The following is a 25874-nucleotide window of genomic DNA, read 5'->3' as shown; positions in this document are numbered from 1 at the left end:
CACTTTCTTTTCAAAGAGCGAGATACAGAAAAAGATGAAGACAAAAGCTTGGCTTTACAGCAGAGAAACATGACAAACCTTTTCTCAGCCAGGTGAATCAAGGTCAATATTAGCAGTGATAAGCAAGACTGATAGCACACACTCTGCATATGATTAGGAAAGAACATCAAATGGTACTTTATCTTTACAGCCTTCCTCTAAAAGAATCCATAATCCCAGTCTAACCATTAGCAAAACATCTGAGGAATAGACTACAAAGTACCTGATCAGTATGGTTCTCTCAAAACTGTCATGGTCTCAAAGAGAAAAAGGATAGGCTGAAATAGTGTTTCAGAAAGGAGGAACCCAAGAAGACATAGCAACCAATCATTATATAGTTTCCTGTATGGAAGTTTAAAACAGAAAGAAAAAACATACCTGCTTAAAAACTAAGGTAATGAGAATACTATTAACAATAGGATAAACTGAGTATAGGGTATATGGAAACTCTGTACTATATTCTCAATTCTTCTGTAAAATAAATCTATTCTTAAAAAATAAAGTCTATTTCAAATTGGAGAAGAAGTATACCTCAATATGGTCTATGAGTCCCGGAACAGGAGTTTTTCCTAATTCACATCTCCATCTTCGAAAGGACCTTCTTTTCAGTAGTCTAGGATCTGAAAACATAGAAAGACAGTTACCCTTTTGCTAATTTTCCAACTCAAAATTTACAATGACAACTATGAGACTTCTAGGACCCACATGGTACACTGAGGGAACAGACTCCTGCAAGCTGTACTCTCACACACATGCCGTGGCATGTAAGCATGCACATACACACAATACAGAAATGTCAGACAAAGTCTATATGCAAACTGAAAGCAGCTTACTCTGTTAATGTCTGTGGCATTCAAATACAGCCTACAAGTGTTCCTATAGCTCTATCACATATACATATAGGGGATTCCATCTTCTAATGAGTTATTGCTCACTTCATTCAGAAATTCCAGTTCTGTGGGGGATCTTTTAGTGAATAGATCGGAAAACTTAACAAAAATACCATTTAAAATAATTTATTTAACAGTTTCTAACCTGGAACTCCCAAATCCATTGTCCATTCAATAAAATCTGAGCTTAAAAATACAGAAAGCCCCTATCCTCAAATTAAGAAAAACAGACTGATAGTTAAAAACAGAGTGGGGTGACAGTCGATAGCAGTCAGAAAAAGAAACCCTTGCTTAAGACAAAGACAAGGAGAGCTGCAGAAAGCTTCACGGAAGAAATGGCGCTGAACTGCAGAGAGTAAGTCCTGTTTTATTTTAAATAAAAACAATGGAATTATAAAGCTGGAAGCCTGGGACACACCCAAAGACGTTTGGCAGACTGGTGAGATGGCTCAATAGTTTAAAGCCCTTGCCACACAAGCCTGGTACCCACAGGAGGAGAGAGCTGGTTGCTGAAACTTGTTTTCTAACCTCCATATGTGCTTCATGGCATGCACATAGTTGCACGTGCACATGCATGTGTGCACACACACAGACAAAACTCTTATTATAAGAGACATGTGATGTCTAGAATTACTTTTAGTTGCAGTAATGAAGTATACTGGAATATGTCAGGCAGAGGCCAAGAGTGCTCCTAGCAGCTCACAGTGCACAGGACAATCTCTGATAACAATGCATTGTCCACCTCAATATCATAATACTGAATCTGAGAACCAATGAGTTCAAGTCCAATAGAAATCCTTGGTTTACTCAAGATAACCGAAGGGAAGAGTAGTTTGAAAACTAGTTTAAAAGGCAGTATTGATCCAGTGTTTCATTCGCAACACTATATATATCCGTATACTAGGAAATATGTTTAAAAGAATAGGAAGATTTTCCAAGATACAAAGATAAGCTATGTAGTAATCAAAGTTGACACCATAATCTCTTGATTCAGATCTGCAAGATTCAAAGCCAGAATTATGGCTACAATACCACTAAAAATTGATACCCTTGGTTGTTAACAATACTAGCATTACTGTTTGTTCAATTTTGTTACAGAAAGTGATCTTTATATCCATCAAGCTATATGGGTCTTATATATTCCATTAGCTCCAACCAATAGAGATTTGAGCCCTGGGCCAGCTCAGTATCTAACTCTAAATGAATTATCCAGAGAATGTTTACTTTCTAATGCTAAGCAGGCAGTAGTAACTGCTGGTTTAAGGCATGAAACTAAATAAAAGAAACTACATGCGTATCTTTTCTTTTATTATCCTTGCTCTACAGGTTGCTTTGTTTGGTTTGGTTTTGATGTGGTGTTTCATCTTGTACAGTCAAGCGATACATCCAACTTAGCATCTCAAGTAGCTGGAACCATACGCATGCATCACCATGCCCACCTAGTTTAGCTGTTAAATGTACAACAGGGAAGGGTTATTTATGGGGAGCTGTGTAAATATGAAACATGATAACAGCAATAAAGATCCACTATCTACAAAGATATCCAAACTTCTTACCTTCAATTTCTCAATTGGCAAAATGTCAACTAAGACACCTTGTGAAGTTGGACACACTACAATCCAGGCTGAATAACCCTGAAAAGAATGCTGGCAACGCTGTCCTAAAAAAAGAAGAACCACCAAAGAAGTAAGATTATGACAGTGAAAGGCTAACTTAAAAGGAACATGAATAAATGATAACCATGTCATGAAATGAAAGGTCATGAAAATGTGAACGGTCACTTGACTACATGAAATTAGACTGATGAGGCTTATGTTTAATCAACACTGAGGAAAACATTCCCTTTGCTGCCTGAGATAGGTTGCTCCCAACAGTCGCCTCTGGGGCCTAAGGCACAGGTCCAAATAGCAAAGGCACAAAGCTTTGCTGAGATTCTGGCTTCAGGGAAAGCTAGTAAGAAGAGTAAATGATCAGGGGGAACCCTGCAGCTTTCCAAGATAAAATAGTCATTAAAATTTAATGCCTTTGATTACAAAACTGTGCTGGGGCCCTTTTAAGGCCGTGGGTCTTTAAAATTTAAATGACTCCATAGTGAGCCTGATTTAGTCTCCAGTAAATTACAGGACTTTGTGCATTCCCACAGCTCAACTGAGTGCCATACCCTAACTGCAAACAGCACCATGAAGTAGGTATAAGGTCTTTTCTTTCAGTTTTTTTTTCTGTTATTCAATCTCAGTCGAATAGGATAACTCACTCAGAAGTAGGAAACTAGATGCTTCCGCATAACCCACAAAAATCACTAATCTACCATTTTGGGAATGACTTGACTTCCTTTAGAAGGAAAAATTTATTTTACCATAAACTTTAGTGAAATAATACAAAGCATTAAAAAATGAAAGCAAGCAACCCATAAATAACAAGAGACTTCAAGTTAAGCAAACAGCTCTAGTAAAGAAAAGTAATGTTCTTTCACAGAGAGAAAAATAGCAAATAATGCCAGAAGTGACCAAATTGTACATTACGTACTCCCAGGTATGATATTAGTTGAAATGACAGCAAGTGTTCTTGACCACGCCTCCAAAAGTATAAGCTGTACCTAACTGAGCAGATACATAATTTCCAGTCCATTTTAAATACAAAAGATAAAAGAACAAAGTAACCTCACCAGAATGGTACTTCATAAAATAAGCAGAGCTGATACAGATCACAACAGAATTATGGAAAGACTTAACTGGGAAGCTTCCATGTGGACTAAGTGCTGCCTATGCTGCTAAGGTCTTATTATTAGGTGTGCTCTATGATAATGTCATTGCAGTTATGTAAGAAAACGTGTTAAGAGGCACATTAAGCCTGGAGTGCAATTATGTCTTGTTTATGCCTTTCCTAGAAAAAAGAAAAGCAGTGGGGAAAATAATATGATAATATGCTGTCAGCCACAGCAATTAGAAGTTTGCTGAACTTTTTCTTTGTGTACATTTGGAAATGTTCATTAATTTGAAAAAGAAATCAACTAAGAGTCACTATAGAAGTTCAAGAAAAACAATAGAACACATTCCAAGTAATACCTAAAAGATAATGATTTGACCTGAGAGTGGTAGCCCACACGTATAATACAAGCACTTGGGAAGCTAAGGAAGGGACAATATCAAGTCAAGGCTACCCTGGGCCACATGGAAAGACCTTGACTCAATATACAAAAAAATGTAGGAGGACAAAAGATGATTTTAATTATCTCATACAGAATATAGAAAAAAAGCTAAAACTGAAAACACAAACCAGTATACTTAAATATTTATTAAAATTACAATAAGTCATTTGTCTCTTGCAAGTAATCAACAACTGTCTAATTGTACCTAAAACTCAACTGGAGAAAAGCCAAGTATGGTACTGGCAACCTAGCCAAGCCCATGGCTGGAGAGAGTGAAGGCTCTAGAGGAGAACCTACTATTGCCATGCTACTTAAATAACAGAGCTTTTAGCTGCCTTCTAAGTACTTGTCCTTGCTCCTAGATAAGTACAGCTCTCGTGGGTAACTCATCAAAGAATCTCCTTTTTTCCTTTTCTTTTTCAGCAGGCAGAGGGTATGACAGCAATCCACAACTGATCAAAACGACGACAGTAAGTGACCATGGGTACCCAGTCCCAACTGGGACATTTATAACACAACCCCTTCACCTCAGGGAACAATGACAAAAAGGGGTATGGAGGAAGGCAGAATATAAGAGCCTGGGGACCAGAATGACTTACAGCAGAAAGATAAGTTTCTTTTGGACAGGATAAGGATGTGGTAGAACCTACAGACTCTCAGCAATTTGGTTGCCTGGATAAAATCTGCCAAGAGCACAGCAGCTGACACACAAACACGGACAGAGGACAACTTCATGAGGCACCACCCCAGACAAAGTGCTAGAGGCAGTTCATGGCTGCTCAAGGAAGAAGAATGAGATTTCTTCGGGAATAAGGCCCCAACCCTAAGTAGTCAGCCACAAACACACGGGCATTCAAGCATATAGCTATGTGTGCATATGTGTGTGTATAAAACACAACAATAATTATAAAAGAGGTCATGAGTTTGATGGAGGAGCTGGAGGGGCAAAGGGAAGGGTGGGAATGATACCAGTCCCATATACTCATGCATGAAATTCTCAAATACACGTGAAGCGATGAGGCTCACAAGTATAACTCCTTACGCTGACTCTCTTGAGCTGGTGAAATGTGTACACTATGTATGCTATTGAGAAAGAAGTTTACAGGAGGGGAAAATAAATTCAGTAAAGTAAATTTACTGAAGGAAAACATGCAGGATTAGAGGGGAAAAGGGGGGGCACATGCAAAAGCACTAGACCAGTATATTCAAAGGGATCTGGTACAAGTCAGAGATCTTTTAATACTTTTAAACAGAAGTTATTTGTGAGTGGAACATGGAAGAAAACTAATGAATGAGGATCCCCCAAAGAGAATCCTTAACAGAGGTAAAGAAAAAATATTTGTGAAAGAAAACCAACATACAAAACTGGATGAGAAGACATATTCATATCTTAGAGCTGCAGGAACTGAATGTCACGTGGTTGAATATACTATCAATAAATAAAAGCACTCGATGTTCACAGGAGTGGTAACAACAGCTTTTCAAGGCTATCATAGCACAGGAGGTGGAAATGAGATGTGAGAGACACTTCGAAGTAGAAGTACCACCACAAATCCAGAAGTACTGAATATTGCTGGGACAGACTGACTATTGCTGGGACAGAGGTCTGAAGCGGGTCAGCTTTTGACTGTTAGCATTCAGAAGGATAGAGCAAACAGGATTTTGGCTAAGATTCCATCAAGAGTGACTGAAGAAGTAAACAAGGAAATCTTATAGATATCCATGAAGCCAGTGTGAGTTTAATAACAAGGGTGACAAATATAATGAAAAGCAGAGACAGCTTCTTTAGAACTGGACAAAGGAAAGGGGTGACACATGCCAGATGAGAGAGGAAGAGTAACAGCAAACTTTCTAAGAGGACACAAACCCTGGTAAATTTTAGAGCCAGTAAAATGATATTCTAGAAATATGGTAATATGAGGGTCAGTGAGGATAGTATAGCAAACGGTCATCTCTCTCTCTCTCTTTTTTAAGAGACAGGGTCTCTCTGTATTGTTTTGCAGGCTGTCAGTCCAGCCCGGCCTCGAACTCACAGAGATCCACCTGCTTCTGCCTCCTGAGTGCTGGGATTAAAGGCGTGCGCCACCACCGCCCGGCTGTAAACGGTCATCTCTTAACAGTCTCTAATTTAGGACTTGATATTAGGGTTTACAGGAAAAAATATAAAATGATAAAACTTTGAAGTCAGTACGCATCTCAAGGCCATAATAGTTGAAATAAAATATGTACTAATAAAAGACAACATACACTGTTTCCAAGTGTAGGGACACAGACAAGTTACTTAAGCTGTTTCAGGCAGCAGTTTCCTAATCTTTTGCTTAATATCATACCTAATTAGATACTAACCTCAAAGACTACTGTGGGAATTAATATACATAAAAGAAAAGGGGTTCAGATTGGTAATGTATCATATTTATTCACGGTGGCTGAGCGTTCATATGGCAGCAAATCTTGGACTTCCAGAATTTCCTTGTTTTTGTATCTTACAGGTACACTAACAAGTCATAATAAAAGGGAAAGTAGGATAGTATTCTTCTCCATGAGAGTAATAAAAATTAGTTGCTATTAGGATCCCAATTTCAGTAGCAACCTAGAAGAACTTCACATTCCGATAGTCATTCCAGATACTCTGCTTAGGTAAAATGTTAATACAATAAGCTTAAATTATTGCCAGGGACTAGGAACTGCCAGGGTTAAAAGGAATCAAACTGCTGCTGAACAGGCAGGAAATAATTTACTTATATTTATACATACATAGAATGGTAACATTTGAATACAAATTATATAATTATACATGTGAGTACAGCTATTTAAAACAAACCTTATGCACAACTAGAAAATAGCCTGATATCTTAGAGAAGAGAAAGTCACTGCCAGTCATAAGTGAACTCTGTCCACAAAGAAAGACCCAATCAAAAGTCTTTCATGTATAAGATACTGGGTTATTTAAATCAACCCTCCCACCACAGACAAGAGAGTGAGACAACACATTTAGAAACAGCATTGTCTTAAAGGTTCAAAGACCTATCAGGATCGTACTTTGAGATCACGGAAAACCAGGCATTTAGAAGACAAAGTTAGAAGTTAAAATTTACCCTAGCCCTGATAACCCACATCCACAAGAGTAGTAGGTGCTCTTTCCCTACCTGCAGCTTCCAGCCAACACTTCAGAAATAAACGTAAATCGGAATTAATCACTGACTATCATGTGGTCTTGAGTCATCTGACTGACTCATTAGAATGCTTGCCTAGCATATACAGGCCTTAGGTTCATCACCAATAATACTACCACTACCATCCAAAGGAAAGAAACAACAACAGCAAAACCACTTGAAATTTGATTAGGCACTATCTGGGTTTATTAAAGCAAAGTCACACATGCATGCATGCTTGTTTTTTTTCTAAAATATATCACCTTTGGTTTCAAATGATTTCCTAAATATTTTCAAGTAGAATGTATAGAATAAATTTAAAACCATAAGAAATAACCAAAACTATAGAAATAACAACTGCTGTCACCACCACCATTGCAACAACCAAACAGTCCAGAACATATTCACAGGGGCTACAGTTACTAGCAATATTGGGCTACAGGTTTTAAAATAAATATGCTTGCTATATTAAAGAGCAAAATACTCTCTGCATCAAAACTGAAACCATAAAAAGTAGCAAAGTATGGCTTTATGTTGCACCTAAGACAAGGCGAGGTTTTGGAAAATGAATCACTGTGCAGAGATCATAATGGACAAGGTAACGAGTCTATGGCATTAGCACACAATATAATCTTAGGGGATATCCACTGTATGCACGGATGGAGCACGGTTGCACAAACAATAATATACACCAAATGACTACAGATCTTTAAAAGAAAAGCAGCTGTTAGTAAAACTGAAAAAACTGAAATGAATTCATGAAACACCATTTAATGGGTGATGGATACTATTACAAGTGTAAAAGAAAAGACTCAGGGCAGGGTATCAGAACGAAAAAGGACGAGTAACACAAATCAAATGATGGTCTAGTGGCCCAGCGTTCACTAAAATCCCAGGAAGAAGGACAGAATGAAGTAGAGCCACTGTGTGGATGACTGAGAAGTTTCCAAAAATGATGAAAGATGTCAAATCTCATATTTATAATTTCAATAAATTACTGGTTGAAAACCTCACAGATGAAAGCAATTTTAAAACCATCCTTGAGGGTAAGAGGCTGCTTTCAAAGAAACAAATGGTATGCTGAAGGCTTTATTCTTGAGAGGGGGAGAGAGAGAGAGAGAGAGAGAGAGAGAGAGAGAGAAATCAAACCTTAAAAAGTGTGTATCTCCAAAGAGCACACAGTAACTACAGCCTAGAATTCCACTCTGTGGAAAATACAAAATACCCACTGAGAATGAAATCTCAGGAATTATAAATACAGTACCCATGTATTAATATTTTTTAAAAAATAAGAAAATTAATCTCAGTGATTGTATATGCAGTGTTCACAAAAAAAAATGAATGAATTTCAGGGCCAGTAAGATGGTTCAACTGGGTAAAAGGACTTGCAGCACAATCCTGACAGCCTGAGTTTGGTTTGATTCCCGAAACCCACAGTTAAAGGAAAGACCTAAAAAGCTGTCAGGTGTGTGTATGTGTGTATGCACTCATTGTGTGTGTGTGTGTGTGTGTGTGTGTGTGTACACTCATACAATATTTTTTTAGTTATTCAATACAGGTTTTTCCCTATGTAATCTTGGCTGTCTTGGAACTCGTTCTGAAGACCAGGCTGGCCTCGAACTCACAGAGATCCATCTGCCTCTGTCTCCAAGTGCTGGGATTAAAGGTGTGCAGCACCATGTCTGGCTAATTAATCAAAATACAACACACTAAATTTACAGAAACTTTACAATAATATGGTTTCAAGTTACATAAAAAAGAACAAAAGTTGACTAAATGAAATGGTCACATAAACATCACACTGGCAGATTTTCATGTATATTTCTCATTGGTTGAAAGAAAAAAATTAAAAAATTAGTAACAATACCACATAATTAATGAACTTGATCAATGTGTATACACAGAATGCTGTATAGAAAGAAACACAGAAAAGATTTTATAGAATGAGGGGTGGCAAAACCTCCAGATCAACTTCCCAATGGGGTCCTGAGTACAATGAAAAGGACCTGAGAGATGGCTCCGTGATTAAGAGCATTTGCTGCTCTTGGCATATCTGTAACTTTACTTGGCATATCTGTAACTTTACTTGGCATATCTGTAACTTTACTTGGCATATCTGTAACTTTACTTGGCATATCTGTAACTTTACTTGGCATATCTGTAACTTTACTTGGCATATCTGTAACTTCAGTTCCAGGGGAGTTCTTTTGGCATCCACTGTTGAAGAATGTCTGTTTAATTATGCAAAAATGTGTTGTATTTGTTTAATTATGTAAAGATGTTATGTTGTTTTATCTTGCTTGCCTAAGGTACCTGACTGGTCTAATAAAAAGCTTAACGATCAATAGAGGGAGGAGGTATAGGCAGAATTTCTGGGCAGGGGCAGTAAGGAGGAGGAGGAGGAATTTAGTTTCAGAAAGAAAAAGAGGCAACAGGGAGATGCCAGGGGCCAGACACAGAGAAAGCAGGAAAGTAGGACATATAGAATGGAAACAGGTAAAAAGCCCCAAGGCAAAACATAAATGAATAGAAACAGGTTAAATTAAGTTAAGAGAGCTGGTGGGACAAGTCTATAAGCTATGGCCAAGCATTCATAAGTCTCCATGTTTTTAATTGGGATCTGGTTGGTGAGCCAAAAAATGCCAACTATACGCCATGGGTATTAGGCATGGAAATGTTACATGTGTTTATAAGTAGGCAAACACTCATATATAATACATCTTTTAAAAAGAAACTTTTTTACAAATTAAACATAACGCCAACACATCTGCAAACTCAGATGAAATTAAAAAGCTTATCAAACTAATTTGCCAGAACAGTGGTAAGAATTGAGGCGGAAGAATACTAAAATGATCGTTTAAAATTTTCATTTATTTACCCCTTCTTTCTTTTCTCTCAAAAAGTATTGTGATATAGCTCTGGCTCACTTGGCACTCATTATGTAGCCAGAATGGCCTTGAACTCTAGCAGTCATATTGTCTCCATTTCCTAAGTGAGGGATTCCAGGCATGAAGTACCATTCTCAGTTATGTATTACTGGTGACTGAATGGGGGGCTGCATATATATTAACCAAGCAAGGTTCCCGTCCAATCCATACCAATAGTTTTTAAAAACTGAAACTATGCTGAAGTATCCTATAAAGAAAACCCTCTATCTAAGTAGCTTCACTACTGAATTCTAGCATGCACTAAAAATATAAAATAAATCCAACTGTAAAACTCTTATGGAGAATTTTAAAAAGTATACTCCTTAATTCATCTTATAAAACTATCAAAATCTGACAAGAATGCAAAAACAAAATCCCTTGTTACTTCAAGGCAATCTTACTCATTAACAAAGATCTAAAATTTCCAAATGACATAAAATAAAAATGTTTTGTTGACGTGGCTAGGTTGTAAAGTTAATTTAGCAACTGGTAATCAATAAATTTGATTTGAGAAACAAAATGATATGGCTATTTTACCAGGAAAAGCACTTGATAAGATCTCATCAGTCATAATATAAATACTTACCAATCTAAGAACAGAATGAAGTCTACAAGGACTTGCATACAGTAACATAAAAAAATATGAGCCAAACTCCTGGAATCCAGTTTCAGAGAGGGAGGAGTGACAAACAAAGAGGTCAAGGCAACGCTGGGAAAACCCACAGAGACAGCTGACCTGAGCAAGTGGGAACTCATGGACCCCAGTCTAACAGCTGGGGAATCAACACAGGACCACACCAGGCCCCCTGGACGTGGGTGTCTGTTAGGAGCACTGTGCAGTCTATGCGGCCTCTGGGATGTAACCAGGATGCATCCCTAGTACACGAAAGGTCTTCAGGAGCCCATTTCCCATGGAGGGTTACTCTCTTAGCCTCGATACACAGGGGGGGGGGGCTAGGCCCTGTCCCAAATGACTTGACAGATGCTAATGATTCCTCATGGAAGGCATCACCCTCCCTGGTGAGTGAATGGGGGATGGGATGGGGGGATTGTTGGGGAGGTATGGGAGGATGGAAGGGAGAGGGAACTGGGATTGATATGTAAAATAAGATTGTTTTTCCAGTGACAGAGAGAGAGGAGTGATGAGCAAATTGGCAAAGATTGGGCTGGCAAAACCAGCAGAGACAGCTGATCTGAACAGGGGAGAGCTCTTGGACCCCAGACCGACAGCGGGGAGGACAGCATGGGACTGATCTGGACCCCCCAAATGTGAGTGTCAGTGAGAAGGCCTGGGCAACCTATGGGGCCCTGAGCAGTGGATCAGTGTCTATCCCTGGTATACAAACAGTCATCGTGTGCCTATAGCACAAAGAGGGATGCTCTCTCAGCCTGGACTCTTAGGGGAGTGCCTGGACCCTACCCAGAGTGAAGTGACAGACTCTAGATATCCCCTATGTGGAAGGATTTGGCAATAGGGTGGGAGGGTGGGGGGGGAAGGGGAGTGTGGGAGGAGGGGAGGGAGAGGGAACTGGGATTGACATGTAAAACAAGCTATTTAAAATTAAAATAAAAATGATAAAAAAGATTGTTTTTAATTTAAATAAAATTTATATACAAAATAATATCAATTATCTAAGAATAAAACTTTTCGGAGAATATTATAAATACCATAGAGAAAAAATAAACAGTAATTTTCTATGTTCATGATGTTGAAAACAAGGATGTCATTTCTCCACAAAATGTTCTTTAGGGTCCACACAATCACAATCAAAACACTAACAGACAGTGTATGCATATGCATGTCTGTCTATGTAACATGGTACTAAAATTCTTATGAATGTGCGAAGAGCTGAGAACAGCCAAGATGTTATGAGAACAAGATGGAAGAACTTGCTCTACTATTGAGACTTACTATGAGGATACAAGACAACGTGGTGTCAGAACAAGGAGATAAAAAACAGAACAGAGAGCATGCAAACCAAGCCATAATACATATGCACATTTATACTTCTCAGCAGTATGAAAATCCACGTACTAAGACACCCTGCTATTCATATAGAGAAAAGAACAGACAACGATCAATCTCAGTTAATCGCTGGATCTTTGTGTGAACACTAAAGCTGCAAAACTTCCAGATAAGAGAAAACACCCATGTAATCATGGGCTAGGAAAAGATGGTTTAAACGGAAACCTCTACTTTAAACATAAGGGGAAATACTAATTACATTAAAATGAGAACTTTTATTTCTGAAAAGACTCATGAAAAATGGAAGAGGCTATCGCACAGTGACAGAATGCATTTGTAACCAGCAAGGGCCCCTTTCCAGCATGTGATGAAGAGCGCCTACAAATGAGCACATGACAAAAGACAAGGCATATATGACACTTTGCGAAGGAATGCTGAGAGTTATGAGAGCATGAAACTCTAACTAGAACGTTTAGTTAAAATACTGATATTATCCCTGAGATTTGCATAATAAAAAGGTTCTTAATATCTTTTAAAAGCATATTAAGGCTGGGTGTTGGTGGCGCATGCCTTTAATCCCAGCACTTGGGAGGCAAAGGCAGGGGGGTCTCTGTGAGTTCGAAGCCAGCCTGGTCTACAGGGGGAGCTCCAGAACAGCCTCCAAAGCAATACAGAACCCTTTTTCAAAAAATTTAAAAAAGTATATTAAGTTGGGAGTGGTGGTGCTCACCTATAATCCCAGTAATGGGGAGGCAGAGGGAAGTGGATCTCTGTGAGTTCCAGGCCAGTCAGAGCTAGATAGTAAGACCCTGTCTCAAAATATGAACATTTCAAGAAAACAGCTCTCACTTCTATCATCTCAGTACTAAGAGAAACAACCATCAATAAAAAACAATCATCAATAAAACCTGCCTACGCCAAGACCATCAAGACTCTCTCAAACCCTGGTACTTCAACAATATCCATCGGCAATAAGTGGTGACATACTCATACAAGGAAGTACACAGTGATGTGACTGGTCTACAACTACAAACAGATTCTTTTACATTCACTATTTTACTCCAAAGTAATCAGACATAAAGAGTACGATCTGATTCCATTCATATAAAGCACAAAATGGGCAAGTTGGTGTGTGGTGGTGAAAGTGAAGAAAATGGCAGGTGGTGTGCTGTGGTAGGCGAGACTTCACAGTTGTTTATAATAATACTGGGTAGGGGCTGATACACCCATGTGTGTTTCACTGACTTGCTCACTATGGATAGTGCATACTTTCTATAAGAGCTGGATAAAAATTGTCTTAGTTAGTTTGTAAGTGTTGAAGGAATATATTTTTCAAAAGTGTTTGGAGATTATGAAAGCAAAAAATCTTGAAGTTGAGTCCTTCAGAACAAAGTACAAAATTCTAATAACTATCATTCCAAAAGAAATATGCTAATAACTGAAAATACTCACATAGGTGTCAAAATAAGTGACTCTCGGTGTTAGCTAGAAATTATGGGAATCCAATAAGATAAACTGACTTCTAAGTACAGAGACAATATTGACTCATAAAGATCTAGAACTATCTTGTAGTTTTCTGTTAAGAGTATTATTTTAAATCTTGGAAGTTAATGCATCGACACAGCTAGTCAAATCCCCTAATTTTACAAATAAAGAAACCAAGGTTATTTAAAGTTAATTTGCCCAAGGTCATGAAAAGGTCTGAGTAAGTATAAAACAACTGAAATTACTGAATTACATTCACCCCTACTCAATTTGCTAAGCCCTATGGGACTTCTATATACTAAGAAAATTTACTGGCAGTGTCTATCAATATATACCATATTCATTTGAAACAATTTCATCCAACAAACCCAAAATTATTCTCTTTGCCATCCATGACTAACAACCAAAAGTTATTTCCGTGGCAGAAAAGATAAGACTTTCTAATGTAAAGTCCATGATGTGCAGCCTACCAGATAACTTTCTGCTTACACTATGATGACTTTGGCACCAAGCTTAAAGCATGTTTGAAAATTCAGAATAATGGAATCTCCACATACAGACAGTATCCTTGGGGAAAAAAAGTAATCATGGCCACAAGTTGAAACCAAGGTTTTCTAAAAGCTCATGTAAACAACCAAATGTGTTACCTTACTGACATTAATTGATTACACAAGTTTCTTATTACATCATTACTTCTAAAATATTAAATTCTCCAGTTTATCCCAATTTACATCTATGTTCACAACTAAGCATGCTTATGATTTTAAAAGAACATTTTGTCACTCATCAAACAACAATAATATAAAGTAAGTCCATTTAATCTTGTGGAAATAATTTTAAATTATAAAAGTGCTTTGTCTCAACTGCAAACCCAATGAGGTTCTTTTCATTGTCACAGGACTCTCACCTTTTATTTCAAACCATAAAGTCACTGCCAAGATGAATCTCTGGCCTTGCCAGCCATAGAGGAAACATCTGGCCTTTCAGGACCTGCATGAAACTGAAGAATAAATCAGAAAACAATTTTTAAACTAACAAAATAGAGATACCAATGACATAAATATAAATAATTAACAATGGGACAAGTAAAACGGTTCAGTGGGTAAAAGTACTTCCACTATACCTGATGATCTGAATTCAATCCTGGGGACTCACATATGGAAGAAGCATAAGAAGTCCCACGTGTTGTCCTCTGATCGCTACACAAATGCTGTGGTATGCACACACACAAAAGAAATAATACATGTAAAAAAAATTAACCAATTTAATAACTAAATGCAACATACCTTGGAACAGAAAAGGGGTAGTAATGGGGAGTAAATGATAAAAATTAAGCTTTGTAGTTTGGGTAATACTAATATAGTCTTCATTTTGACAAATACAACAGGATTGAGTGAAGAATATATGGGACATTTATACTATCTTTGCAATTTCAAGTCTAAAGTTGTTTCAAAGCAAATACAAAAGTACTAGTAACTGAGAAATCTGTACTTCAGTTGACACAAGCAACTTCCACCTTCACCTAAGGCCTCAAGAGAAGTTGAGGTGAGGCTATAAAACAGACTTTTAAAATAGTTCAATTTATTTATTTATTATTGGGGAGAGTGTGCACGCCAGAGCACGCTTGTGAAGGTCAGAAAACCACTTTGTGCAATTGGTTCTTTCCTTCCACCTTTACATGTGTCTGGAGGATCAAACTCACATGGTCCAGCTTGCAAGGCAAGAGCTTTTACCTACTCAGCTACCTTGCTGTTTTGGCACCCAGCTTTATGTGGGTTTGAAATTTGAACTCAGTTCCTCACACTGGCACAGTAAATGCTTCACCAGCTAGGCCATCTTTCCAGTCCATTCTGGTTTTCTGTTTGTTTGTTTTTGTTTTAAATAGAATCTCCCTATAATCCACGCTGGCCTGGGACTCCAAGTGATTCTCTCTTTTTATTTGTGCAATAGGAAAAGCCATACCTTTCCATGTGTAACATTGCTTTATAAAGCAATATATTTGAAATATAGCCATGAGATTCCTGGCTATTAGATAAAGAAGGAAAAGGATATACAGAGCACTGCTTTGCTATAAACAGGTGCTAAGATGCAGTTGAGGTAACTTGGTCCTTATAAAACCAGTCACTGGCGGTGGGGTGGGGTGGCAACAAGGTGGAAATCTAACAGCAAGCTCCCAGACAGGACTATTTAAATGCTAGTTGTTTTCCTAATATCACACAGTCGAACCCAAAAGGCCATAGCAAAACAACACTCATCCCAATTTGGATAGAAATAAAAATGAAACATTTAAAACCATTCCTCTGTGGAAAAAAGACAAGAATCCTACTTTCAGGTGGGAGAGAAGAATCCTATTTAAGGCACACCAGACATAGGCAATAGACAACCAAGTAGAGCAGGGTGTTCTAGACATTCTAAAACAGTGAACTTATTCAAGATGAGTGTATAACAGTTCTTACAAACCCATCTTTTAAGCAAGATAAAGTTTTATGCATTTCACCCATTGCTAATACACTTTATCCTTCCACAAACCTTGCAAAAGTGCTCCTTTACGTATACTGAACAGATGACAAGTTGTTAGTGGGACAGAGATTTGAAGGCAGGCACTCCACATGCACAGTTCATGATCACAGACACTTTACTAGGCAGTAAAGTCTTTTGTGAACACAAGCCAGAAAAAAAATGGTTCTTGCCACGACTTACCCTATCCTCAACCTCCACCAGAAAAGAAAGCTTTCTTCAAGGCATGGTGAGTCTTTAGTGCTCATGCAGAGGGAGGAGCCTACTGTCTGTGCAGCATGGCTACATTCGTAATCTTTTAGAACCTGATGTTCTGCCTGCATGTTTTTGCTGATACATTGTCACTGACAAAGTTAGTTTTTACAGTACTATCAATATTCAAATTCAGATAGACTGAACTGGTCTGAGAAGGAGAACACAATGTACATTTTTTCCTGTGGGAAAGTGGAATATATTTCAACTTAAAAAAAAGACTTTATAGACCTTATAGAAATTGAGGGTCCCTCTCTAAAGACTCTAGCATTATAGATGCCAATATCACTCAGTAACTACAGTTACTCAATTCCACTTTATTTATACATCAAAGAGGCAGTTTTTATACTTACCATGATAGAAATAGGGCTACAAGAAAAATATCTTAATAGTCTATGAGTTTTCTGAACTTTGACCAATTTGTGGGTAGATCTGGCAGTTATTATACATCTATTCTGGGCCCCCTCAATACGATTTGGCTTTAAATGTTACTATCAAGAGAGAGAAGACATCTTTTACAGCTACTCCTACCACATTAGAAAGGGTATCATCTCAGAAGGAAGCTCAATATTAAGGACCATGATGTTAGTAACATAAACAATTCTTTTGTGCACTGACCATTGCTTGTCATGCTTTAAATGTATATATCCTCCTGCCCATTTAATCCTCACGAGGTAAATACCACATTATCCTCATTTCAAAATATTAAGCAATTTGCCCCCAAACACAGTTAGTCTGTGTCAAAAGATCTAGTTGTCTGAGAATTTTGCCTGCAGAGATTTTTTTAAACTATCATACTCTGTATGTAAATAGAGAATTTGGTAAACTTAAAATGAACAGAGGGTACAAACTGAAATTCAGTTTTCAAACAAGAATGGTGCAGAGCAACCCTTAAAGATTTATCTTGCCTTTTATTGGGCTACTTCCTTCAAGCAAGCTACAATTAAACATATTTATGGAGAACAAGTACAAAATAAACTTGTCTTTGCTTCTCTCACTTTGAAATCTCTCACTGAATTGTCTGAATATCTCAACCAGTTATAGCATATATCACAACAGATCAGTAAACCTTTATTTTAAAATCTTCAGGGAAAACACACTGCCCATATTTACCACTAAATCAACTAGAATAAATAACAGCAAGATGTCCAGTACCTTCGAAAAGTTTCAAAACATCAGCAAGAAATAGCGTGAAGAAGATACTCCTTTCATGATAAACTAGAACTCTGTTGTTCTACCACCACAAGATCTCCTGTAATGACAAATATTAGCCTAAAATGTATGTTTTATTTCAAAGTGTGTAGCAAAATTCAGAAAATTTTCATTGATAACCTAAAAGGCCCTATCAGGAGGCTAGAAAGATGGCTCAGTGGTTAAGAACACAAGCTGCTCTTCCGGGGACAAGTTCTCCCAAGTTCAATTGCCAGCACTCACATGGCATCTAACTGTCTGTAACTCCAGTCCCAGGGGATCTGAGGTCCTCTTCTTGTCAACTTGGGCAGGTGGTGCACAGACACACATGCTGGCAAAACACCCAAATGCATAAGTGAATATTTTAAAAGACTACAGACTTAAACACATCTTTATGGCTGGAGAGATGGCCTGATGGTTGAGAGCACTGACTACCCTCCCTGAAGACCCAGGTTTAATTCCCAGCACCCATATGGTGGCTCACAACTGTCTGTAACTCATGTATGTGATGCACAGATATATATACGCACAAAACACCAATACACATAAAATAAGTAAAAGTAAAAAATCTTTATCAGTTTATTTCCTGGAAGAACCATCTCATCAGCATAACTAAACTAAATTTGGACAGTCAAAAGGCAGGGTTTCTCTGTGGCTTTGGAGGCTGTCCTGGAACTAGCTCTTGTAGACCAGTCTGGTCTCTGAACTCACAGAGATCCACCTGTCTCTGCCTCCCGAGTGCTGGGATTAAAGGCGTGCGCCACCGATGCTTGGCTCATACAATGTATTTTAATCATACTCACTTTCCTTCCACCAACTCTTCCCAAATTCCCCATCCTTCCCAACGTCATGTTCTTTAAAAAATCGAAATAAATTTATGCTGCTCAAATATTCTTGGAAAATTTGTGGCCTTTCACTGGTGTGGTCAGCTCACCAGAGTCCACACTGTTAGAGAAAACTAACTCTCCTTTTCCAAACAGCTAATAACTATCAATACCTTTTATGCCCAATTCCCCTCCCTAAAGTGAGATCTGATCTGTCTAGGGCTTGTACAAGTCTCATGCATTCTGTAACCACCATTGTAAACTCATATGTACAGCTACCTTGCTGTGTTTTTAAAATCATCTATTTGAACTTCAGACATGGACTTGGCAGGAAACAAAGATTAATGTGTTACATTTCTAAACCAATCCATAAAAGCCTAAACATCCATAAGGTAACAGAAGTACACAAAACACCAAGCTCTGTGGGCAATGGTTCTATGGGAAAACCCATTTAGCATTCCAACTCAGTACCAAACCAACTAACACTGCCCTATTAAGTTCTGGAAGTAGAAAGAAATCTCCCCTCACTAAGAAAAGAGTCTGAGCTTCCTTAAAATATGATCAAAGCAGAGCAGGAGAAAGGGCATGAAAAAGACAAAAGTCAGAGAGCTGGGGGACGGGTAGGGGAGAGGTCAGAGATGAAGAAGGTGAAACCTAAGAGGAGAAGGACAGAAGTTGAGATGACAGCTGAAAGGAAGGACTGTAACATATGAGAGTGGGATGGGAAATGAAATGAAGAGGATGAGGGAACAGTGCCCACTTCTACCAACTTAGCTTCTTAGCTGCTAAGGAGAAGGGAGAAGAGAAACCCTAGCAAGAGTCTGGACACTGCCTCCCTCACTCCGTTATTCTCATTCTCCTTTAAGATGCAATCTGGTGGGCTATGGGGTCTTAACTGCATTCCTCTTGATCTGCTAGGGAAAAAGAATTCAGACCAGGGAGATGGACAGAAAGCCTTTGAAGCCCTCTTCATTCTTCATGTACTTTGCAAAAGACTCCAGGGGCAACAGGAAAGATCCAGGCAGGAGCAGGAACAGCATCAAGAGGAACATAAGCTGAGAGAGTTTAAGCAAAAAGAAAAGTGAAATGTTGGGGAGTTGGATCGTAAACCAATAGAGCTCTTTAATTAATGAAACTATAAAAATGCTCTTAAATATATAGGATTCAGTTTGACAGTTCCAAGCATCTCATCTAATTTACTTTTAGACAACCAAATATTTATGGTTATGATATTAATATGGGGCTATGCCAAAGGTATGAAAACAAACCTCCAGATACATATAATATCCTGGTGTACATTTTTTATATAGTGATAATATAAATCATGTCATAACAGCTTTCTGTTTACTTGGTAGGTTTTATCATTTATCAATATTTTCCACTCTACTAGGCCAAATACCAGGAGTAATTCCGTTCCCAAGTAAAGTATATTTAACTCTTTCTTGAGAGTACAACTATAATTAAAAACTTGCTCCTTCAGCCCAAAGATTATCCATCAAGATTACAAGGTGTTACTTAAAACAGCCCCACACTCTACAGAACACATACCCAGATATATACTGAGTAACACAGAAATCCCTTTTTCATATCCATGAGACAGGTGCCTCTCCACTGAAGACTCCTAAACCAATTTACGTCTTTACAAATGGAGCAGCAAATCCTGAACTGCAGAATACTTCGAGAATTTTCAGTCAAAGACAACTAACTACATGGTTAACACTGACCAAATGGCCTGCTGGAGGATGAGCACCACTTAGGTGTCATCTTCCTCCCCGCCCCACCCCCCAACTCATCTGGCTGTTCTTCCAGTTGAACTCTAACCAGATGCTGGGCCTCTCTCTTGAACAGAGATAAGAGCTAGGACGACAAGCTCAACAGTGCACCAGAGATCCAATAGCTCAGACCAGCAGGAGCCAAAAGTAATGCCTTCACTGACCTGACACCTCTGCAAAACGTTCCCGTGATTTCACCAACAGCTCAGACTGTCCACCCCTAGGCCCATAACAGATGATGCTGCTTGTCTTAATATGAGCCCTATTTTCTGCAAAACACACTCTAACTTTAAAACTCTGAGAGTACATGAAAAGAAGAGCAAAATTGCCTAACAAGTACTGTACTGAGGTCTAAGAAGGTAAATGTGTATGTTACCAAAAAACTCCTGTAAAGCAAATTGAGGTCCCTATGAGTAACTCCTATTTTACTTTAGTACTGCTATTTTAATTTTGATTCAAGATCAGAGTAAATGAAATGATTACCCTTTCAAGTATCCTGGGTATGCTGAAACAGAAGGTAAAGTTACCAAAACTATGTATTCGAAATCTTTTCACATCAGCTCAAACCATACCTCTGTCTAGAAAATAAATACAACTCAAGGGAAAAAATACTTGGGATTATCTTTTGTTAAGGACACATGCCAATCTTCAACAGAATTTAATAGTTTCTTTACAACAAAAATTTCCATTTTCAATAAATGTGTGTCTGGGCATAAACACATACAGAATATGTAGAGAGAACACAGTCTCTACAATCAGATGCACATGAATCTGAGTTCTAGCTTTGTTGTTTAGCCACTATATAATCTCAGCTGTGTAAGCTACAGAAGAATACTGGAGGTGTATGCTGTTATCTGTAACAGGGATGTTTTCTTTAGTATAGAGAAACTATAAGAATTATATTAAAATGCACACTGCCCACCAAGTCCAGTGATTGTACATACTCAATGAATGTTAGCTCAGTTTGCTCCAACACAAACTGTACAGGATGGTCTACAATTAAAAGAAAGAATGTGTCAAATAAACAGAAGAAAATTCAGGGTGATTGAACATTCATTATGCTGTGTCAGATGTAACCATGGTAATTGTATATTTAATATCTACCTTCACTAAAGTCAACTTTGCCTTGATTAAGCCAGTTCTAGGCCAAAGGGGACAGAGACTTCTAAATTTGTAAAAACCGATGTAAGACAATGATTTGAAATTGCATTTTCCCAGTGTCCATTGCGAGGGGGTAGTGGGGTGCCATAAGAGATGATGTACTTTGTAAGTGAACACCATGCCCTTAAACTTCCATTAAAAGATAAACCTTCCTGATGGTGTTTTCTTTTTATGCATGCTCTTTTATAGTTCTACAAATCATTCTTAAAGCAAAAAGGAAACTTTCTCCCCCCTCTCCCCACCCCACGCAGGAGTACACAGCTCGGTTCATCAAGTTGTTCTTTTATACCACCCATTCCTTTCCTATTAGAAATTCTTAACTAAACACATTATTCGGGAAAAACTGACGAACGTTACTGAAGAACAACTCAAGAGCTCTCTCTGCCTTGCACTCCAGTCAGGACTTTTTCTCAGAAGAAGAAAAACATCAACATGTCCTGGTTGAGTACAGACAATGGCTGGCGACTCACGTAGAGTATGACTTTTTGGGTCTTGACTGTGAGGCTTACTCTCTACTTCACCTTGTCTGTGTCTCACCTCCACCCATCCTCCTCAATGCACTTTAGAAGCAGCGACGCGGTACTCAACGATAAAACCAGGAACAAGTCTAATCTGCTGTTAGACCTCGGAGGGCCGTTTAATGTCATCTTTAAAAGGCCAATGCCTTCCCTTTCCTTAACACCTGCCAAGGATCATTTGCAAACCTCCTCCACGACAAGCACTACTATTACAACTAACCTTGTGCACATGTCCCAACGCCTTCAAGAGAACCAGCCTCGGTTCTCCGAGCCCAAATCCCCAAACCCCTTACTGAGACTCGGGAAACCTGTACACAGACGTTCACTCTGCATGATGTCCAGGAACCCAACAGGAAAAGGGCATCATCCCCGCCATCGCCCGAGGGCTGATGGCAATCAAGCCTCCCCCCCGCAGCCACTCCCTCTCCCCTCGGCCTCGGGGCGTTTGGGGAGTCCGGGCGGGCGCAGCCGCCACGACAGGCCCTGCGCAGCCCTCCCGCAGCCCCGTACTTCCCCGTGCGTGCAAAGAGCCCGAGGCCGAGCCAAGCCCCCCCGGACACCCGCGGTCTCGCACACGCCCAACGTCGTGGGCGCCGGGTCACTGGGACGACCCCAGGGCGCCCCCAAAGTCCTGGGCTCGGGCAGGTGCCGGGCCTCTCGCCACCACTCACCGAGCCGCAGCAGTCGCTCCCAGCTCCACCGGCCGGCGCTCACACCCTTGGCTGACTCCCACTGGGGGGGTCCGGGCGGGCACCTCTTCCCCGGCCGACCCCCCTTCCGTGCGCGCCGGGCCGAGGGCAGATCCGGTGTGAGCCGCCGCCGCCGCCGCCGCCCCCTTGCCTCCCTCCTCCCTCACGCCTGTCCCTCCCACTGGGGCCCGCCTCGTATTTCCTGGATCCGGTCTCGGGGAGAGCTTGGCAGAAGGGCTGCCGGCTTCAGGGCTTCCGTCGGGCGCCGTCGCTCGCCAGACACAAAGATGGCACCGCTGCCCGTGAGCCATCTCGCGAGACTTTCTCCACACCACCCCCCCCTTACACTCAACCCCACCCCACCATACCCCACCCCCAGGAACCAGAGGGCGGGATCCCCACAGGAAAGGTGATAGATGAGCTCCAGCAAAAGCTTCTCCCACGTCGGAAGTGGGCCGGTCGTACGTGGAAAAATGTACTGCGCTTGCGCGAGACCGTGGGGCTGACGCTCCCTAGAACTGCCCCCGAGTGAGATCCGGCCTCCGAATTTTACCTGTTTTCTCTAGAGGTGTAGGGCGGAGTCACTGGGAGTGAAACCTGGTAAAAAAGGCTTGGCACAATCAGGTGCCAAAGTGAGATCTGTCTCTTAAAGCTTGCCGTCCCGCCTAAGCTCCCAAGGTTAAAGCACACAGACCTCCCAGGAGTCCCCCAGCTCTTTGCTTCTCCCTGTCTCTGCTGTGACAGTGGTCTTTAGACAGCCTCGGATGCTCCTTCATTTTATTGGTTCACATCACGATGCCATTCCCAGGTGACCACTGTTGTCAGCTTTTCCACATAAATAACTCCTTTTCTGGTTTTATTGTTTTCTTATCACTCATGCAGTCAAATAAGTATTGTTCGGTTTTCCATACACCCACTACTGATATAACAAGATGTTCTGACCACACACGCACGCACGCACGCGCGCGCGCACGCACACACACACACACACACACACACACACACACACACACACAAATTGGCCTGAGATGGAGGATGGAGGGGAAAGTTTTCTTTTATAAATAAGCAAGAGAAAGGATTCATAGATATGAAGAGGTGTCATATCTCAAAGAAGAAAAAGAACTAGAAGTTAAACTTCCACATGACCTAGATATCCCTCTTGAGTATATATCCAAGGACTCTATGTAAAAGGAAAAAGGACCAGTCAAAGAAACACACTTTGGCCATGCAACCAGAACCAAAGAAATGCACCCTGACCCTGAAACCAGTGCCAAAGAAACACACTTTGTCTCTGGAATCAGGGCCAATGAAAGAAATGCACCCTGACCCTAAAATTACAGTCAAAAGGCTTAAAAGGACCAGTGAAAGAAACGCATTTTGGCCCTGAAACCAGAGCCAAATCTGACCCTAAACCTGTGCATAAAACTAACCAGTCCCTGAACAGGCGATCTAGTCATTCTGAGCCCAGGGATTGAAAGCTGACCAATCACCACCCTGGAACTCTCCCTGGAAAAACTCCGCCCCTAAGAAGCCCTATATAAACACTGTGTCTGTTCAGCTTCTAGCTGTTCAGGCTGCCCAGCTGTCCTCTTCAACCCTGGCAGAGTCAGCCACTCTCCTGTATTCTTCCCTTCCAATAAATCCCTTGAATGAGGTTTGGAGTGAGACCTATTTTTCTGCCAGAGCAGAGATGACACTGAACAGAGTGGAGGAGGGCTGTAACACTTTTCACCTGGGAAACCTTGTTTTTACCCACTCAGGTCTAGGGTGACCGCAGCCAAACTGTAACAACTTCCCCCCAGAAACCCTCTCCTATAGGAGCATAGTGGTTATATCGAGGAGAAGCCATTCTCTGGAGCTGGGGAAGTCCTCTCCTGCAGGAGCAGACCTGATACACTGGGGAAGCCTTTACCTGAAGCAGGGCTGTAAGCTGCTAAGCTTACTATGACCTGTGGTATTCCTTGGCCCCTGAGTGGCAGAATACCTTTCCATCCAAGCTGTAATACTCAGTAGTCTGTGACTCCCGAGTGCCAGAATCCATCCCCGTCCCATTAGATCCTTCAAAATGCTTACACTCTAGGCATACCAGAGATATACTTGCACATTAACATTTATTGTAGTACTATTCACAACAGCAAAGATATGGAATCAGCAAAGATGTCCATCTACAGATGAGTGGATAAAAATGTGGCATGTAGAAATGTGGAATTTTATTCTGTTATGAAGAAAAATGTAATTATGCAATTTCCAGAAGAATGGATGAAACTGAAGATCATGTTAAGTGAAATAAGCAATTCAGAAAGAAGATAGGATGTATTTCTCTTCTATGCAGAATCTGGATTTTTAAAGACTATGTGTGTGTATATTGTACATGATATGAAAATAGAAGAGGAACTATATGGGGTGAAGGGAGCGTCTAATTCTAAAGGGAACAGGAGGTAGAAACTAACTGTAAGGAAAAAGAAAGGTGAATATTACATGTTCTCATATACAGAACCTACATTTAAGTTTATATATACATATATATGGGTATATAATGTGTGTATAATTTATATATATATATATGGCATGACAATAGACGAAAGACTATGTGGGTTGAAAAAGGGGTCTAAAGAAATAATGAGAGAAGATAATTGTAAAGAAAAATTAAAGACAAATATTATGTTTTCTATCTCATATGCAGAATTTAATTATGTATCTATATATGTACATATGGGTGTTGGACATGAAAGCAAAAGGAGAACTATTGGTTTGGAAAAAGGAGACAAACAGAATCAAGGACAGGGAACAAGAGAACGTGATGGGTGTCAGATATCAACAAGGAACAATGATATTTGTATACAAAATATTAAAATCCCACTATTTGATGCTCATTTAAAAAATTAAAAAAGTTAAAAGAAAATATTACATATAGGAAATTCTTCAGGGTCATTCCACAGAAGTTAATGCAGGGAAATAATTGGGGTGGTGTCAAGAAACAAACCATCTTGGTTATTTCAACAAAAACTTTAATATAAAAAGTTGAAAAAGCAGTGGAACTCAGTGTTCCAAATAGGTAGTATGATGATTAATCTTGATTTCTATCTTGACAAAACTTAGAATTACCTAACAAACAAATCTCTAAGTACATCTTTGAGTGGAACATTCCAGAGCAGTTTAACTGAAGAGGAAAGAGTCACCCTGAGTGTAGATGACACCATTCCATGGACAGTGCACCCAGGTGGAATAAAAAGTAGAAAATGACTGATCACAATGCATAAATCAACTGCCTATAAGGTGCTAATACCTAGTTAATACATTTTCAATACATCCCCTACACTTAAGGCTCGGGAAACATCAACAT

The 25874-nt window shown here is 39.7% G+C and overlaps 1 protein-coding gene across 9 annotated transcripts in view; it reads right to left on the bottom strand.

The window, feature by feature from the left end:
* Nucleotides 1-22676, bottom strand: part of Tab3 (TGF-beta activated kinase 1 (MAP3K7) binding protein 3) — a 53734-nt gene extending 31058 nt beyond the window's left edge. For 2 of the 9 annotated variants that reach the window (XM_013120538.3, XM_021232983.2), the window contains exons 1-6: nt 22514-22676; nt 17532-17628; nt 14731-14817; nt 14515-14607; nt 2486-2589; nt 571-659 (exon numbers count right to left, since the gene is read on the bottom strand). The gene's annotated coding sequence lies outside the window, so the exon portion shown is untranslated. Of the gene's footprint in view, nt 1-570; nt 660-2485; nt 2590-14514; nt 14608-14730; nt 14818-17531; nt 17629-17810; nt 17899-19326; nt 19447-22513 lie in introns of all 9 variants that reach the window. The other 7 variants (XM_040744187.1, XM_040744188.1, XM_040744186.1 and 4 more) reach the window with 7 other exon arrangements.
* Between the last annotated feature and the right edge of the window lie 3198 nt (nt 22677-25874).

This window comes from Mesocricetus auratus, unplaced genomic scaffold (assembly GCF_017639785.1).
Source record: "Mesocricetus auratus isolate SY011 unplaced genomic scaffold, BCM_Maur_2.0 Super-Scaffold_100003, whole genome shotgun sequence".
Classification (NCBI taxonomy): domain Eukaryota; kingdom Metazoa; phylum Chordata; class Mammalia; order Rodentia; family Cricetidae; genus Mesocricetus; species Mesocricetus auratus.
The sequence above is the reverse complement of the archived record's forward strand: the minus strand, read 5'-3'. Positions and strand labels throughout refer to the sequence as shown.